At 44.2% G+C, this 19,783-nt stretch overlaps 1 protein-coding gene across 4 annotated transcripts in view; it reads left to right on the top strand.

Moving 5' to 3' along the window:
* Positions 1-474: 474 nt before the first annotated feature.
* PKNOX2 (PBX/knotted 1 homeobox 2) overlaps positions 475-19,783 on the top strand; it is an 81,073-nt gene continuing 61,764 nt past the window's right edge. Inside the window, exon 1 of one of the 4 annotated variants that reach the window (XM_062014013.1) lies at positions 475-535. The gene's annotated coding sequence lies outside the window, so the exon portion shown is untranslated. The remainder of the gene's footprint in view (positions 536-19,783) is intronic. The other 3 variants (XM_062014012.1, XM_062014014.1, XM_062014011.1) reach the window with 3 other exon arrangements.

Genomic DNA, 19,783 nt, shown 5'->3' on the forward strand with positions numbered 1-19,783 from the left:
AATGTGTTGGGGGGAACAAATGTGTTTAAGGGGCACAAAGGTGTTGGGGGGGCACAAATGTGTTTGGGGGGCACAAAGGTGGTTGGGGGACACAAATGTGTTTGGGGGGCACAAAGGTGTTTGGGGGGGCACAAAGGTGTTGGGGGGGCACAAAGGTGTTTGGGGGGCACAAAGGTATTTGGGGGGCACAAAGGTGTTTGGGGGGGCACAAAGGTGTTGAGGGGCACAAAGGTGTGGGGGGTTGACACGCACCCGGAGGGGCGCCGCGGGTGCTGTGTGAGGGGGCGGCACGTCGCCGCGCGCCGGCAGGGGGCGGCGGATGGCGCGCGCGCGCGGGGCGGCGGGGCCGGTCGGTGCGTGAGGGGGCGCGCGCCCGGGGGCGGGGCCGGGCCCGGGGGCGGGGCCGGCGCGCGGGGCGGGGCGGGGCCGGGGGCGGGGCGCGGCGGCGGCGGCGCGCGGGGCCGGGCGGGCGGGCGGGCGGCGGCGGCGGCCGCGCTGTCAGGCCGGTGTCGGTGTGATGAAGATTGGCGGGCAGGTAGGCTGTCACTCACCGGCGGGGCCGCCGCGCGGGGGCGGGCGGAGCCCGAGCCGAGAAGCCGCGGACAAAGCGGCCCGGGCGGCGGGGCACGTGTGGCGGCGGCGGCGGCGACGGGGACACCCCCCCCCCCAACCTTCCCCCCCCCCCCTTCCTCCTCCCTCCCTCCCCCCCCCCCCCCCCCCCCCATCCCCTCCGGTGTGGGAAGTAACTTGCCGTTCCGCGCCGCCTCCCCTCCCGGAGCAGCGGTTCCCCTCACGGCCTCGGTTGCAGCGTGTGTGTGTCCGTGGCCCCGGTGTCCGGTTCCCCCCACACCCCCCCCCCCGCCCTCGCCACCCCGGGCTGACCTCCAGCTGCCTGCGGTTTGCTCCCGCCGTTGCGGTTCTCTGCGGTGACACCTCCCCCCCCACCCTTCCCCTCCTCCGCGTCCGGTTGCGATGATTTCGGGGGGCTACGGTGGTTTAGGGGGGTTGCAGTGACCTCCCCGGCCGGTTGCAGTGCTCCCAGGGGGTTGCAGACCCTCCCCTCAGGCCGATTGCAATCCGCGCTGTCCGGTTGCAGTACCCCTTGGCGGGTTGCAGTGCTCCTAGTGCTGGTTGCACCTCCCCGGCTGGTTGTAGACCTCCCCCCCCCCCCCCATCCCGTTGCAATGCCCTCGGACTGCTTGCAGAACCCTCCCTTGTCGCTTGCTCTGCCTCTCCCGGGGGGGTTACAACCCCGTCAGCCGGTTGCAGTGCCCTCAGACTTGCTGCAGACCCCCTGGCCAGTTGCAGTCCTCCCCCTTCAACGTTGCAATGCCCCACCGAGGGGGTTTCCAGCCGCCCCCCCACTCCACCGGCTGCCTGCAACACCCTCAGCCTGGCTGTGGACTCCTCAACTGGTTGCAATTCCCCTCGGGGTGGGGGGGTTCAATCCCCCCCCTTCAGCCGTTTGCAATTCCCTGCAGACCCCCGGCCGATTGCAATACTCCCAGGGGGAAGGTGTGTGTGCAGTTCCCCCTCCACCCCTAAGCTAGTTGCAGTGTCCCCAGACGTGCTGCAGACCATTGACCAGTTGCAATGGGCTTGCAACAGCCCCCTAACTGTGCTGCTGCTTGCAATGCCCCCACCCCTCCCAGGGTTTGCAGTCCCCCCTACCAGTTGCACCTTCCCCCTCTAAGTGATTGGAGCCCCTCTACAGTTCATTGCATGTTGCAGCTGCAAAGTTGACCCCCATACAAGTGGGTCTGGGGAGGAGGAGGCTGCTTTGTCCTCAGCCTCCCAGCTTTACTCAGCACCCCTTTATCTTTTGGGGTGCCTCCTGCTTCCCCCAGAGCACCCACCGAGGTGGTGGGATGGGTGGGGGGTACCATGTGCCTTGCAGGGCCCCAAACGGGCTCAATGCCAGTGCCAAAACACGGCCCTGGCCGACGTGCCGCAGCCTGACGCTTCTCCAGGGGTAACTCCCCCACCTCCTTCCCCCAAACTTGCACCCCTTTTTCTCCCCGTGCACCCCCTTCTCCCAGCGTGTGTCCCCCACCCAGCGCACCCTGGGACAGCTCTGCAGGGAACCTCCCCGTCCACCCCAGTGCCTGCAAGGTGAGAGAAACCCTTCATAACCCCTTGGTTTTACGAGGGTCTCAGGGAAGGGAGGGGGTGGGGGGACACCCAGCACACACTTTTGTCAGGAATTGCTGTGGCTTGGGATTTGTTTGGAGTTTCTGAGCGCGGTTCCATCAGCAGGAGGGTGACTCCACCGACAGCATCGCTCGGCTTTGGGAAGTTTTGATGAAGGATCTCTGTGAATCCCTCCCCCCTCATCCACTCCTCTACTTCATCCCTCTCTCCTCCTTGGGTATCGAAGCTCAACTTGGGCTCTTTTGGCTCCTGCTCTTTGTTTGGGCTCTTCCTATTTCTTTCCTCCCTCTCAAGGATCTTTTTTTCCCACTCTCTCAGATAACGGGAAACCCTAAACCCGGCAGGATATTTTCAAACTCCCAGCCGGGGAGATTAGATTAAAGGCAAAGGGGTGTGTGTGTCAATGTGTGTGTGTGTATGTTTGTGTGGGATGGATTATTTTTGGCCAAGATGTGGGGGCAGCTGTCTGCTGGGGAGAAGCACAAAAAACAAGAGGCAAGAAATGCTTTGAGTTGCTCTTTTCCTGCCTTGTTTTACCTTGAAATCTGAAAAGGTTTTGGGGAAGCAGAATGGAGAGGGAGGGGAGGGGGAAGAGAAAGTGGTGCGTGGTTTGGGTGAAACCTGTGGGTATCACGCCTCAAAAAGTGCTGACTCGGCAGCTTTGGCATCTTCCTTGGTGTGGGAAAAGAAGTGGGGTGCTCCCAGGGAAAAAAACGAACCACCTTAAAAACCTTGGGTTTTAAGTGTCTGATGTTTTGGGGCTTCATGTAGATAAGGAGAGGGATCTGGGTGAATTAATTGGATACTGGGTTAAACCCACCTTTTTTGAAGAGGGGGGGATTTAAACCCTCTCAGAGCAGATGGATGATGATGGGATTCCCCCTTAATTGTTTTTGGAGGGTTTTTTTTCCCCCCTTCTTCCTATTTGATTGAAGTCCCTGCACCCAGATTCCTTCATTAGGTGGCAAAAGTTAATTGCTTGAGGCTAATTACGGGTTAGGTTAATAGGGGAGCTGGCAGCTGGAGATGCTCCACTCCCCCATTGTCCCCAGATTGGGCTTTTTTGCAGGCAATTTGCAGCCCCAGCTCCCCCTAAACCAGCGTTGAGGAGATGTCTTATAACCCCCTTTATTTTATAGTGATGAATCTATAACATGATCAATGTCACACATTCTATATCTGACATTAAACCCCTCCAAGAGCATAAAGTGGGGGCAAAACACAAAAGTGCTGCTGTGTCCCCATTCCAGCTCCTGCCTTTTTGGGGGAGGGGTGAAGGAAATCACTCGCTTTTCAAAGAAAATCACGGATTTTTAAAGGAAATTACCCATATTTAAAATGAAATCTGCCTTTTCTAAGGGAATTTCCTCTTTTTTCTTGAAGAAGTTGCCCTTTTTCCATGAAAATTGCTCATTTTTAAAGGAAATCACTTTTTTTTTCCCCAAAGGAAACTGCTTTTTCTTCTAAAATGGGGAATTTCCCTTTTGTTTTAAGGGAATCTTTCATTTTATAACCCAAAATATCCCTCTGAAAAAGTAAAATCACCTTGTTTTTTAACCTTTTTTTAAAGGATATTCCCCCTATTTTTTTTAGGTGCCTTTTTCTCGAAGGAAATTGCTTCTTTTTAAAGGAAATCACCCATTTCTTAAGGAAATCTCATTTTTAAAGGATATCTCCTTTTTAAAGGGTTTATTTTATAAAAGAAGGATATTTTTTTCGAAGGAAATTCCTTCTTTTTAAGGAAATCTCCTTTATTTTAAGGAAATAAATGTATTTATTTAAGTCAACGCCGAAAGTCGCGTTGTGAGGAGCAGCTTTTATCCCGCTGCACCATCAGGAAATGAACCTTTATTCCCTCAACTCTGGGACAAAACTGAGTTCTTGCAATGGAGCAAGTGTTGGATTTCAGGTGATTTTTTTGCTTTCCAGTGAACTTTTAACTGATGGAATGTTTGTGTTTGGATTTTCCCCCCCCCCACATTGATCTACAACACCCATAAACCTCCGAGCGATGAGATGACTTTTATATCCTCCCACCAACCTCTTCTGTGACCCTTTTCATTTTCTCCTTGTAGAAATACCACATTCAAACATGTTTCTGAGAGTTGAGAGGAAACTTTTGCCACAATTAGGGTGAAATTAGCGAGAAATTTGCCATCCCTGGTGCTGATGGGAAAGCTGCACCCAGCATCAGTATCTTCTATATTTACGGTCGTGGGTCCCCCTGATGTATCTCAACATCCCTCCCCTAGTTGTTCTCCATCCTTTCTTTACTCTGAAATATGAAAAACTGCTTTTTGGGGAGTGTTCACTGGTTAATTTGCTGGATCCAGACATTTCTCAGGCGGATTTAATATCCCAAAAGGATTCCCAAAGCAGTTTCGAAGGTGGATTTATTCCCTGCCGCTGTTAGTTGGAACATTTAAGGTGTTTGACTCAAAAGAAGAATCTGGAGGGATGGGGATGTACCTTTGGTTAAATCTAGGCATGATTTGTCCCTGTCTCCAGCTTTGCAAGGAGAGAGGTGACGCTCCAGGTAATCCCAAGGGGAAACCCAACCCCTCCGGGGCGGATGGAGGGGACGAGGTCACCTCGGCCCAGCTGTTATTTGCAGCTGTATAAATAAGGGGAGAATTTGGCCTCAGCTCATCCCCTGCCTCATTATCTCATTTCTTTTGGCTCTTTGGTTGCAATATTTTTGTCTCTTTGGCTCTTTCTGGTTCCTCTTTGAAGAGGGAACAAACCTCTGTTAACGCGGCGCTGTGATTTAAACCAGCGTCTGTTAAATATTTGTGAGCTTCTGGTGTTTTGTTTTGAGGGGTTTCTAAGGGGAAAAAAAGGCTTTTTTTTGGGGGGGGGGGGTCAAAGCTGCTGTAGGGGATGCTGCTGTGACTAACAAGGTGCAGATGCTGGGAGGGAGGGATGAGGAAGGAGAGCTCACAAAGAGGACAAGGCATATCTAAAACTCCAGCTCAGGAGCTGCCTCAGCTAGAGACAATTCTCCACAATGCTCAGATTTGGGTCATTTTTGACTTCAAATACCACATTTCATTCAAAATGAAAACCTAATTCAAGCCCTATTTCATCAGCTTTTAATTTGTTAATGATTCTTTTGTTTGATGTAGCTTTATTTTCTTCCTCTCTTCTTTTTATCCCGATTTAGTTTCATAGAGTCCTGCAACTCCAGAGCCACTGAGGTTGGAAAAGACCTTTAATAGAACTGAGTCCAGTTGCCAAGTCCACCAAAAAGCCATGTCCCTGAGCCCCATGTCTGCATGCTTATTTTCTAATGATCTTTTCCCTTCTTTTCCCTTCTTTTCCCTTCTTTTCCCTTCTTTTCCCTTCTTTTCCCTTCTTTTCCCTTCTTTTCCCTTCTTTTCCCTTCTTTTCCCTTCCCTCTTTCATTTTTCTTTGCTTTCCTTCCCTTTTTCCCCTTTTGTCTTTTTTCTCTCCCTTTTCCTCCTTCCCCCCCCATTTTGATTTTTTTCCTTTTGTTGTTCTTTTGGATTCACTTTGTAATATTTTTTCTACATTCCCCCCTTTTCTTTTCCCCTTTTTTACCCCTTTCTCCACTTGAGACACCCACATGTCCCTCAAACAGGGCTCCTCCATATCCCTGGGGATACCCACTGACCTTCTCCCCCCCTCCCATGCTGCAAGAACATCACCAATCATCCAGCCAGTCAAAACTTCCCCAAATAATCTCTTAAAAAGTGAGAATATTGAATGTTAGTGCTTTCATTTCACATGAGCTGCTCAGCAGCAGGTTAGCCCTCGGATTATTCGGACTGCTCTTACAGATACATCACTTCTAGGCATGTCAGAAGGCACTTTACAGCTTTATAAAGCCCTGAATATGAGGTTTTTAAGCACTCCTTGAAGCTTCCAAGGCAAGTTTGAGAAGAGCAATTACCAGCTTCCCTATCCCCACACCAATTCCCTCTGCTATGGTGGATGGAAACTCCTTCAGACCATTTGAATGCTCCCGAGTAGGAAATTTAGAAGCAAAATTCCTTGTTGCAAGCTGCTGATTTCTCCCTCCAAATGCTGCTGGTGATACCAGGATGCAGTTTTGGTGCCTGTTTGAGCATTTTGGTGCCTATCCCAGAAAAAATGGCTTTTCTGACTTGATTCATCTGAGTTTTTTATCCTTATTTTGGTATTTTCCTCTCTTTTTGAGCACTTTTCTGCTGTCTTTTTCCAAAGGGAGCAAGATCAATGAGCCAAACCCCTTCAGAGTCTTGAATTTTTACTAGTCCCTTCATCAGCACATAATAAATAGTTGGGAATAAGCAGCTTGGAGGTGGTGAGTGAGGGTCTACCCTCTGGAGCATCCCACATTCTCCATCCTGCCTCTTGCATTTTGACCTTGCTCCTCCTTATAACTCACCCGATTTCAATACAATTAGTTCAGCCCTTCCCCAGATCTCTGTCCTGAGTCCATAAACTTTGCTGGAAGAGTTAAAAAGAAGAAAAAGGAACTTTTATTATTATTTATTATCCCAATCCCAAGAAAATCCCATTTCAATAAAGTGCCCAGAAAGGTCTTTTAAATACATTTATGTGCAGAAATTGGTTTCTTTATATCTCAGTGCCAGAGCCAAGGTCTCTTAACTCCAGCAATTAATTAGTTGCCACAAAACCCACCCTTGGAGTGGGGCAGTTTGTCAGGTATTGAAACACTGATGCTACTCTGTTTCTGTAATGCTTTTTTTAATACATTTTGATACATTTGGAAGTAGTTTGCTGGATGGAAATGGTCAGATATAAATGCTTGTTGGCTTTAAGCAAATAGCTTTGTGAATTGGGGTATTTTGTTGGTGTGGAGGCAAAGAACAAACAGGATGATAGTTGTTATTATCAGCAGTAGTAAAATCAATAAGAAATCATAAATATTAGTTAAAAAGACAACAGTAGGAGTCAAATAAGAAGGAAGAAATAGTAATGGGATTGAGGGGTTATTTTCCTCTAAGGATCTGAGGGGGTAAAAGAAACCACGATTGAGAGACAGAATTTTTAAGCAGAGCCTTCCTCCAGTTTAAATCCAGCTTCAATTTTCCTCCTGACTTTATGTTTCCTGGGGTCAGGCTGGAGCATCCCTCTCTCAGGGGTTTAAACAGCGTGGGAGGGTTTTGATGTGAGTTTAAAGGGTTTTAAAGTGAGGAAGGGGATGAAGATCCTGCGTCGTTTGTGCTCCTAAATAAATACATTTAGGGGAAAAAAGGACATCTTTGGATTTTATACTCCGGGAGATGAGTCACCTCCCTCCTCATTTTCCTGGGATAGGGCTAGGAAATGCTTGGATGGTCCCCACCTTCCCTTCTCCCCTGTGTTCAGTGGGGTCATTTTTTTGCCCTGTGCCATTTTTAGGGATGCTCGTGCAATTTTGGGGTTGATGGTGCAATTTTTAGGGACTCTGGGGCAATGCAGAGGATCTGTAGTGCAATATTTAGGGGTTTAAGGGATTGTGGTGCAACTTTCAGGGCCGCTGGTGCATTTGTTTAGGGATGCTTGTCCATTTTCAGTGAGACTTGTCCCATTTTAGTGCTGCTCCTATGATTTTTGACAGATAACTGGTGTGATTTTTAGGGATGCCATTGAAGTTTTAGGGATGCTCGTGCAATATTAAGGGATGCTCATTCACTTTTGCTGATGCTTGTCCAATTTGAGTGCCACTGGTGCTGTTTTAATGACGCCTGGTCATTTTATTGAGCTGCTTTTTACTCTTTTTGAGCATTTCAGTGTTTTCTCCTCATCCTGGCAGCCACTTCTCACACTCCAGGAGCTCTGCCTTCTATTTAACAGCACCTTTTCCACTTTAATCCCACCCTACACCACGCTAAATCATTCCTCCTTACCTAAACAACCCCCAAAAACATGAGGGTTTTATTTCCTCTCCCTCTCTTCCTCTCTTTTTAAAATTAACATCTCAAACAGCGGTGCTGAAGGGCCCAGTGAGAATATTTATGCTAAAAAACCCACCAAATAAAGCAATTTAGTAGCATCTTTAATAGCAGAGCCACCTGGAAAGTGGCCAAGGTTATCTCAAGGTATAGACACTGGAGGGTTTTATTTTCCCTGCAACCATTTATGTTGGGATTTGGCTCCACGGGGCAGGGGGGGAGCCAGAGAAATTCCCAGCCCCTGTTATCCCTGCAGGGAATTACCTGGAGCTTTTTCACCCTGAATTATGCTCAGAGGGGGGGTTGGTGTGCTCCTGTGATGACTTGAGGAGGGCTTAGGGGTTCTAGGTGTCTCTCCCTTGGCTGCTTTAACAGTGAACTGTCAGGTTGTGATGGAGTCTGGCACGAATCTAGGGAGTGATGAGCCTGGGAATCCTCTCTGAGGTGGGATTTGCAAAGCCCCCTTTAAAACCCCCCTTAGCAAAGACTCCCTTCACCCAACCACATCCCACCGTGGTGCTGGGGATGGGGTGATTCCTTCCCCCTGGCCCTGCTCCAGCACCAGGCTGGGACATGCAGCACCCATCAGCCAACCAGACAGAATTCAACCCTTTGTTTCCTGTGAGCCAGCTCGACTTCACGAGGCCAGAGTCCTCAACAAGCCACTCTTTGTGCTAATTTAATTAATCACTGAGGCTGAGGGCAGAGGGGATGAGACATGATGGCTATAAATACCTGCTTTTTTGGAGGGAGGGGGAATGGATATGGTGCTGTTTAGCCTGGTGGTGACTGAACCTAAGTGTAATTAAACTTGATTTAATTCCAAGTAACTTATAATAAAAACCTATTGATTGATTGATTTATAGTGGAAGATCATGTGTTGATTGATTTGTAATATGAAATTATCAGTGGAATGATTTGTAATAAGAAATATCAGTGGGTTGATTCATAGTAGGAAGTGATCAATAGGTTGATTTATAATAGGAGATATCAGTGGATTATTTATAGTAGGAAATGATCAATAGGTTAATTTATAATAGATATCAGTGGATTATTTATAATAGGAAATATCAATGGATTGTTTTATAATAGGAAATATCAATGGATTGATTTGTAATGGCAAGTTATCGATGGATTGATCTGTAATTGGAAGTTCTCAATGGATTGATTAATAATAGGAAACATCAAGGGATTGGTTTATAATAGGAGGTTGCCAATGGATTGCTTTGTAATAAGAAATATCAGTGAATTGGTTTGTAATAGGAAATATCAATGGATTGGTTTGTAGTAAGAAATAGCAGTGGATTGATTTGCAATAGGAAATTATTGATGAATCAGTTTGTAATGGGAAATTATTGATGGATTGATTTGTAATAGGAAATATCAGTGGGTTGATTTATGGTAGGAGATATCAATGGATTGATTGATGATAGGAAATATGGACTGGTTTGTAATAGCAAATTATTGATGGATTGATTTATAATAGGAAATGTCAGTGGATTGATTTGTAATGGGAAACATCAAGAAATTGATTTATAATAGGAATTGTCAATGGGTTGATTTGTAATAGGAAATATCACTGGGTTGATTTGTAATAGGAAATAATCAAGCAGGAGAGCAGGATGAGTGCTGAGGGTGCCTTGTCTTCCCTGTTACAGCTTTGAGGCAGGAAAATCATTGTCATCTCCTGACTTGCTCATCAGTAAAAGTAACTTTTCTGATGGAAGTGAAACATCCCAATGTGCTGTATGATGGTGAATAATGGTGATTACTGAGATACATGCACGTGCTTGTAGATGTGGATGCTCAGATTCCTGGTGAAATCTTTGCCCTTGTCCTTTTCTCTTTGGTTACGACACAAATTTCGAGCTTTATGTCCCATTTGCAAGCGAGGAAAGTAGATAACACAGGGTGAGCTCCCTAAAGCTGCAGAAATAGAATCAGAAATAACTTCCAGACTTGCTGCCAAGTGAGTTTCATCTGCAAAGAGTGATGCTTGTCCTCCACAAGTATCCCAGCTGATAAAATAGTTTTCAGTCGAGAGACTGGGCTGTTTTAGTGACATTCTTTTAGTTTATAATGTGTATAATAGGAAATAATGTACAATAATAAAGAGTGACACAGCTGCAAGGATGGGGATAATCCTAAAGCAAGAGATTTTTAGCTCCAAACAGCAAAAATCCCTTTTGGGGTCATTGTGGGTGGTAAAAAAAAGGGAAAGAAATCAGTGAGCAATAATTTTCCCAACAATTTTGGCACATGGAGCATCACCTCTCTGTTGCTGCTTCTGGTAGGAAAACCCTGAGTGTGTGGCCAGCAGGGACCAATCCTGTTCAGGGAGTAAAGATGGATTTATTTTGGATTGATTAGCTTTATTTTTGTTTCATTTCCACACCTAAACTCCCCAAATAGGGGATAAAAATCTCCCAGATCCCTCCACGATCCCAAGCTCCAGATAGCAGCAGCATCCTTGAGTCCACTCTACCTTTAATTAAAGGGATTTCCAAATATTTGCCCAAATCCAGAGTGTTTTTCTCCTTCAGCATGCTTTTATTCTCCTTCCTATAAATAACCTAAATGAAGAGAAATCATTGATATCAGTTATTGGTGTGTCTGAGTTATTATATCTGACATTTATAATGCTGTTATAAAGACAGGAGCGGCCGCCTGTTTATTTTAGGGGTGCTGGGGTTGATGTCACATGAAACCGAGGGAAATTGTTGGTGGAATAATATCTCATCTTAAAATAGGACCTGGCTATGAAATCTCTCAGCGAGGCCGGATCCTGTGCCACGAGGTCCAGCACATCCCTTGATTATATCCTGGAGCTTCTTGCTCCTCGTTTTGCTGTTGCAAGGGGATGAAAACCAGTTTCTGCCCTGCGGTCTTGGTTGAGTTTTCCATTTGAATATTGGGAATTGAGTAAATCCAGGCTTGGTGTTTGTTTTTTCTCCTGTGAATGAAGAGCTGGAGCATCCCTGAGTGCCCTTGATCCATCATCCCCATCCAAGTGGCTCGTCAATAGCGGGAATGTTTTTTAACGTCCCACTTCTGGCATTTTTAGGGGAAAAAGATAGTATTTTCCCATAGGAAGGATGCTCTCAAGCCTCTGTGGTGGAGTTTTGGCACTATTGGAAGGGAACTATTGAGATGGGGATTGCAGCCTACTTTTGGGATGCTGTCTCCAACACCATCCTTGCATTACCCAATATTTTGGGACATAAAAACGACTGTTTTTTTGCTGGTTTTCTTTTGGCTGTTGGGTGGTGTAGATTGCTTGGAAAATGTGGATTTTTTTCTGTCACATAGTTGAGATTTTTCAAAGGGCTGGTGATGTCTGCTGGGTTGTAGTGTCTATGTTTACACAACTTCATATAAATACTCCACGTCCGCTTTTAATCCCAGTTTTCCTGGAATTAAGGGCTTTGCTCGTGCCCAAACATTCCTGGCCAAAAGCTTCTCACATCACAGAAGGAAAAGTTTGGGAAGGGGGATATTTGTACACTTTAGTTTTTTTGTCCCAGGGTGAGGAAAAATCTTCACATGATTGAATTGTGCCTGGGGGTGAAGCAGATCTGGGGGGGGGGTAATGGGAGATACTGGAAAGAGAGATTGGGAATCTCTGGGTGGTGTGGCCACAGTGCTGAGGATGCTGTTGTGTTAGAGGTTTGGATGGTTTTTTTCTCCTTTGATGTTGCAGGGAAATTTTCCTTTCTCAAAGGTGGGGGGGAAAGGGAAATAGGGGGGAAAAAAAGGAAAGAAAAAGAGAAAAAAGGGAGTTAAAAAAGACAAGAAAATAGAAAAAGGAAAATAGGGAATAAAAGGAGGAAAAAAGAGGATGAAAAAAGGAATTGGAAGGAAGGAGAAGGGAAATTAGAAAAACAGAAAATAAGAATAGAGTAGAATTGGTTAAAAAAATGATGAAAATTGGGAGAATAAAAGAAGAAAAAAGAAAAGGAAAAAAGGAGAAGCTAAAAAATAATAGATAAGAGAATGCAAAAAAAAAAAGTAATAAAAAGCAAAAAGAAAATTAAAAATTAAGAAAAAAGAATAAAGAAATTTAAAGAAAATAATTGAAGAAAGGAAAAGAAAGAGCAAATACCCCCCAGCACTGGCCACAGCCCCAGCGAGGTGTTTTCCAGCAGCTCAACCCTTCCTGAGACCAGAGCAGCAGGAAGGGGCTCAGCTCCCACTGGATTTATCCTTCCCTCCTCCTGGTTGCCTGTCCCAGGATGGTGAAAGGACCTGGGCAGTGAAAGACCCTCTTGTTCTCTCTGCCCACCTCCCCAAATCTGTGTCAGGGGCTGGGCTGTGGCCTACGCAGCCTCCTCACCCCCTGGCAGAGAAACCCCCCTCGGTATTCCATTATTCTATTAGAGTTTCAAAGCTGGTATTAAGTGGACATGATTTCTTCCCATGGACCATTAATTTTGGTTTATTGCTGGCCTGATGGCCATTACCCTTTTTTTTCCCCCTCCCTTCCCTGCCAGCTCCTTCCCCCATTAGGTTTGTACAATTAGCAAAATAGGGAGCTGTTAACGCGGCGCGGGGGGCTGGATTTTGGGATGCTGGATGTACTGTGCCTGCTCCTCCTGGGGTTTTGAGGTATAAAAGACCTCAGGAGAGCACCCAAATTAGCAAAGATCCTCCCAGCGCACCCAAGGCACTCAAAATAAACACCCAAAGTAGCAAAGAGTCAGCCAAGGTCCATGTAGGGCACCCAAATGAAAGACTCCCAAGAGAGCATCCAAATTAACAAAAATTGTGAAGTGGTACCCAGGTTAGCAAAGAAACCTGCAGAGCACCCAAAATAAAGACCCCAGGAAGGCACCCAGATCAGCAGAGATCACTGTAGGGCACCCAAATCAGCAAAGAAAGACCTCAGCGTGGCACCTAAATTAGCAAAGGCTATGGGATGGTACCCAAACCAGCAATGATACTCATAGGACACCCAAACTGAAAGACCCCAACAGGCCAAATTAGCAGTGATCCTTGCAGGACACTCTAATTAGCAAAGACCCTAGTGTAGCACCTGAATTAGATCATGGGATGGTGCTCAGTTCAGCAAAGATGTTCACGGGACACCCAAATTAAAGACCCCAGCCAGGCACCCAGTTTAAAAGACCCTGGTGTGACATCTAAATGAGCAAAGACCCTTGCAGGGCACCCAAATTACCAAATACCATAAGATGTTAGCCAGGTAGCTAAAGACCTTTGCAGAGCCCTCAAACTGAAGACCTCAACAACTGCAGCCTCATGAATTTTTAAACTAAAAACCCAATTATTCAAGGGGTTTTTGTGTCCCAAGAGCAGGAAAAAACCCCCTTTGCCTGCAAAAATTTAAGTGAGTTTTGCTCAAAACTGGTAGCAGATTTGAGGCAGAAATGGGACAACAGCAAGTTGAGCCCGAAAGGTGTAAAAATTGATAGATATGGTAAAAAAAAAACCCTAAATGATTCCATTAATTGCAGCCACTGAGTCAATTCTAAGTTTAAGGTAATAATAGAATTGTATAATAGGTGACAATATGATATAGTTCAAATGTATGTGGAATATCATATTATATTACCCATATATATATATAGGGGGATGTAATATATGTTTTATATAATATTAGGGACTGGGTATTGTATTGAGGAATATAATCAACTGGGGAATATGATAGATCATAATAAATGATATAATAAACATGATAAATACGTGATACAATATGATATACAATATTCTTATATCTATATATTGTATTATAATATTCCCCATATATGTGGGAATATACTATTTTTTACATCTCTGTATATACAGATATGTAATGTTGGGGGATATACTGAGAGAATATATTTGGGAATGCAATATATGTGGAGAAATAGATGTGTGTGAGAGAGAAATCAATGTAATAGATTAAGTGTTGCAAATATAAACATATATTTAAACAAAATACATTAAAAGATTGAATATTGAAAATATACAAACTCTCCACCCTCGATTTTAATCCCATTTTTTTCCTGGAGTTAAGACCTTTTTCAATCTGGAGTGGGAAAAACTGTCATCAGTGGTTTAGGGAGGAGCTGAGGCACAACGCTTCATGCAAGGACTTGCCAGTGTTTTGACCAAAATGGCCTCAACTATGCCCAAAATTAGAGGGTGCTGTTGAGAAGGGTGTTTGTAAACCCTCTCCTGTGGTCACAGGGCTCTGCCAGTCTGGATTTAATTAGGATTTGTTAATTACCTGCTGCTCCTGCTGGCATCAGGTGGATCATTCCTTTGCATCTCCTGTTACTCCATTCCACTGGTACCTAACACATCCATAGGTTGCTTTTGGACAGCAGAATCATCACATTGCACCCAAAAACCCCCAAATTACCCCCTTTTTTTTTGGGTGGCCGTGATACTGTGTGTCAGTGTGAGGTTAGTGGTTGGACTTAATGATCTTAAAGGTGTTTTCCAACTGAAATGACGGTCTGATTCTAGGATTCTTTCCTCTGGTAGTCCCTTGGGAACCCATGGAGTGGGAAGTAAAGGTCCTTTTTAGGGTTTGGAAGCTCAAGGTCTCCAGTCATTCCTCTTGAATGAGATTATATATATATATATATATGACCTCCCTGTTTGTTGGTTACCTATTTTATGATGTTGTTGCTCTTTCTTCTCCCATTTTTAAGCCATCCTGGAAAAGGGAAAAACTCTTACCCTGAATTGATGCTTTTTATAGGCTGTTCCGTACTATACTAATAAAGCGAAAGGTTAACAGAACAGTGGCGTCTCTCTCTCCTCTCCTCTCCTCCAGCCGGTTGTTATAACCCCCTGATTTTAAATCATGGGGAATTATTAAGTACAGCAGCTTGTGCTATCAGCTATTTTAGCTTTCCCCATAGTGCCGTGCTGTCTAAACGAACACCGTTTGCATTACGACACACGTGAAGGCCGCAACGCTCCCGGGTGTCATTAGGGACCAGCGTGAACACGTCCACAGCCTTAAGGTGGAAAAAATACCTTGAGGAAGAGCTAGAAACAATGCCAAAATATCTTAAAATCACTTCAAAAAGACACCATTTGTACTTGATGCTCAGTGGGCAAGTGGTCTTGGTGGTTACCAGTGTGACTCCTCACTTAGATTTGGGTTTCCTTGTGCCTAGGCCTCCAAAATATGTGAGGATTTTCCCCTCTGTTTTTGGGGTTTAAGTAACTAACAGCACTTGCAATTTGCATGATGCAATCAAGGCAGGCTGATGAGACACTCAAGGGCTTTTTGGGCTTGTGGAGAAGTCTTACCATTAACCCTCCCCCCCAAAAAAAATAATACCCCCCCCATCCAAGACTGTTGGAGCGCCTTTCTCAATTAATGGCTTTGTTTAATCATACCCCCTGTCCAGAGGAGTATTGTCTTACGGATAATTTCGTTTGCCTAACGAGATTTTCGCTAATTAAATCTCCTTTCGGTCTGTGTGGTTCTCCCTGCAGGATAAAAGGGGGGAAAAATGTTTGTGAAGCCATTGCTGCCGCCAGCTAAATAAACCTTTCCACTTGGCTACCAAAAAAATACTCCATGGGGATCACGGGATGCAAACCACCTTGGCAAATTAATTCAGTTTTGCAAGCCTAAAATGACTTTTGCATGTCCCCAAAATATAGGGGGGTTGCTCCCTATGTCCTCTTTATTTTTTACTCTGGCACATCCTCACATCAGGATGCATCAAAAAAATACCTCACGTGTCTGTCTGGTTGCAAAGTGTAAAATTCAGGAGGGTTTTGGCTTCTTTGGTGTTGATTGATTGGGGAAAAAAATTAAGTGGGGTTTTGAGGCTCAAAACCCCCAACCTGTCATCGGGGGTTTGGACTGTTTGCAGCAAAAGGCAGGTTTACTTAAGAATAAACTGGATTTTTCTCTGAAGGGTGACAGTGCCAGGATGGCAAAATCCTTCAAAGCGAGGAAAGTCAGGAAAATGAATTCATGAAACATAGGAAATTTGGGACAAGGAATCCAGTAGATTAATGAAATTCAGGAAAATTAATTCAGAAAAGAGATTCTTGCAAATTCTGACAAGTCCCAGTCGAGCTGAAGTTGTGCATCTCTAGATCTCAGCACTGGTTTCTCTCCTAAAAATCCCTCATTTTTCTTTTCTCTCCTACGTTTCCTTCTCTCCTCTGATTTCTACCAATCCCGACAGGAATCTCTGAGCAAATGTTGGATTAAATAGAATAAAATGAACCAAGTAGATCCCTGCAACTGAGATACTCTCAACGATCTCAGGTATTATTATTTCTAGCTATATCTCAATTGCGATCTGGAATTGAGATCTGTGAGGTTTCACAGATGATTATTACGTATTTCTGTCAAATGAGAAATGATCCGTAGAAAAGGCTCATGTGCCAGATCCTGACCCTGGAAATAAATCTCATCCCAGTTGTAAAATGAGTTGAAATAAAGCGAATTTGAGTGGGGGAAGAGGAATGTACTGCCTGCTCGTGGATTTGGGATCTTTTGGGGTGTCTTTAGGAGTTGAATTGTGATTTCTGACTTAAAATATATATATTTTATAAAATAGGGACCAAACCATGGGGTTTGCCTAAAACATTTGTGTAAAATATGGGCTGAACTCTGGGGTTTTGATCTTAATAGGTGAAGTATTGTCTACATCATCCATAGTACCTATGTCCTATAGTGTGTGTCTATGTAGAATACACTATTAACTCTGTGTGTTCATCATATAGAAGACATAAATAATAGATATATATGGATAATGTATAACCTGTGTAAGAGATGTGCAATATAGTGTCTGTTGTGTGGAGGAAACTGGATTGACTCTATTTATTGTATACAATAGGTAATATAAAACCAGTGTTATACAATGTGTATATGGAAGATAAACGATATCAACTCTATATTTAGAATGTATGATATAGATAAGATAGGTGATATAGATAATATTATTACATGTAATAAATCATAGAATGGTAGGGGTTGGAAGGGACCTTTAGAGATCACCTAGTCCAACCCCCCTGCAGAAGCAGGTTCTGCCTAGATGATCTCTAAAGGTCCCTTCCAACCCTACCATTCTATGATTCTGTGATTAATATATTTGTACAACTAAATGTCCTATATTTTATATAAATACAGAATCAATATAGATTTCATATAGTATATCTATTTCTATATGCAATATTTATAGTCTATATGTGTATATTGTGTGTATTTTTTATGTAGGGAGACTATTTCACATTATATCACTTCTGCTGCTGCTGCTGCTGTTTCTCCTTCCTCCTCCTTCCTCCTCCTTCCTCCTCCTTCCTCCTCCTTCCTCCTCCTTCCTCCTCCTTCCTCCTCCTTCCTCCTCCTTCCTCCTCCTTCCTCCTCCTTCCTTCTTCTTCTGCTACTGCTGCTTCTTCTTCCTCCTTCATCCTACTTCCTCCTCCTTCTTCTGCTGCTGCTTCTCCTCCCTTCCTTCCTCTTCCCTCCACCACCACTGAACTCCAAATAGCTCCAAAATAGCCCAATTTTCCCCTGATTTGCAAAAGCTTTGCCCAACAACATCTTCCTGGCAGGACTTTCTTCTTACTGGTACCCTGTGCAGCATCTCCACTCTGTACCAGGGGTACTTTGCATCTCCTCAATATTTGTACATGCAGCAAACGTGATAACATTTAATAATAACTAATAATATTTCATAATACAGAATAATATCCCACACCATTTAATACAATTTAGTGTTATTTACTATTTCAAGAGGTGGCTTTGTGGCATTGAACATCACTTGTGGCTTATGGGAAGCAGCAAGGCTAAAAAAGTTAAGGAGAGGATTGCGACAAAGCCCTTTGAGAGCAAAATAATTGGTGACTGAGGAGAACCAGGGAAAATAAACCCAAAATACATCGATGTGCTCAGGGAAAATAAATAATAAATTAACGAAACATTAACTCTCAACATGAATTGACTTCCATGGGAGCTGGGAGGAGGGTTGGGGAGGGGGGGTGGGGGGAGTGTACACAGCTAGCAAAAAAAAAAACCCACCTCGAGGAAAAGAAAAGGAGATAAAAATGTTTTATCTCCGATCTCGTTCTGTGATAATGATCTTAAAGGAGTTGGGAAATGGCAAAGGAAAAAAACGTGCGTGGTTTTTAAATGAAAGTTGCCTTCCCTCCAGAGGGTTGCAGCTGAGATTTGGCTGCTTCTGTTCTTTCTTGGAGGGGGGATAGTTGGTGATCTATTTGGGGTGTTTTGGTTTTTTGGGGGGCATTTCATGATTTATTTTGATGTCTTATCATTGGAGGGGCACTTTCTTATTTATTTGGTGTGTTTTATTGCTTCTTGGAGCATTTTATTATGTATTTGGTGTATGTTATTATGATTTTGGGGTATTTTATTATGAATTTGGGGTATTTTATTATGTATTTGGTATATTATGATGAATTTAGGGTATCATATTATGTATTTGGTGTATTTTATTATGTTTTTGGCATATTTTATCATGTATTTGGGGAATTTTATTATTCATTTGGGGTATTTTGTTATGTATTCAGGGTATTTTATCATGGTTTTGGAGGGTATTTTATGTTTGGGAGCATCGTGATCACGGCTTGGGGTACTTCCAGCATCATTGGCTTATCCCACCCAACCCCAAAGGCATTGCAAAGACTCCCAAGTAGGAAAGAAATTACAGGAATTATGATTCCCTGTGTGACATCCAAAATGCTGGCATCAGGTGCAAGAGATGAATTTTGAGGCAAACTTGTATGTATGGAGGCTAGGAGCAGAGAGGGAAGATGCTGAGGGGGCTTTTTGGGTGCAAATCCCTGTTTGAAGGACTTTTTCTGCTGCAAACTCCTGTTAAAAGGACTTACTTGGTGCAAAAGCCTTGTTAGAAGGCCTTTTTTTTTGCTACAAACCTTGTTCTGAAGGGCTATTTTTCAGTGCAACCTGCTTTTTAAGGCCTTTTTTTGGGCAAAGCTTCCTATTTGAAGGACTTTCTTCTCTGCAGACTGTTTAAAGGGCTGTTTTTTAGTGGCAAACCTACTGTTTGAAGGGCTTTTTTTGCTGCCAGACCTTTCTTGAAGGACTTTTTTTGTTATTGGACAAACCCTCTGCTTAAAGTGGGGTGTTTTCTGCTGCTTTTTTGCTGGTTGAAGGACATCTTTTGGTACAAACCTTTTTTTGAGTGACTGTTGTTTTGGGTGCAAACCCCTTTTTGAAGGACTTTTGAGTGCAGCTTGAAGGATGTATTTTTGCTGCAGGCTTCTGCTTGAAGGACAATTTTGTGTGCAAGCCCTGGTTTTAAGGACTTTGCTGCTGCAAACCCTTAGCCTGAATGGTTTTATTTTGGTTACAACCCCCAATTCAAAGGACTTTCCTTACTACAGACCACTTTGTGGGCATTGCTAAAGCAAAATTGGGGAGGGTAAGGATGGGGCCAGAACCTGGATGCTTGTGCAAGACACAGGGTTTATTTTAGGGGTAAAACCTGGGATTCTAGGAGCAAGGAGAAAACCTACCGAGTCCCACCTATGTATGGTTTTGAACATGATTTAACCCTTTTCCTTTCCCTCACCAAGCCTTGAAATCCCCATCTCTCCTGTTATTTTTTATTCTTAAGGACTACTAAAACAACACAGCCTAAAATAGTTGCATTTTCCACACACAAAACACCTCAGTGTGCTGTGGGGAAGTTTGTGTTACCTCATGATGCTCTTCCATGCCATCCCTTTAGCAAAACCATCGCATTTTTAGGCCTTTTTCTGTT

The sequence above is a fragment of the Colius striatus genome, chromosome 23, assembly GCF_028858725.1.
Source record: "Colius striatus isolate bColStr4 chromosome 23, bColStr4.1.hap1, whole genome shotgun sequence".
Lineage (NCBI taxonomy): Eukaryota > Metazoa > Chordata > Aves > Coliiformes > Coliidae > Colius > Colius striatus.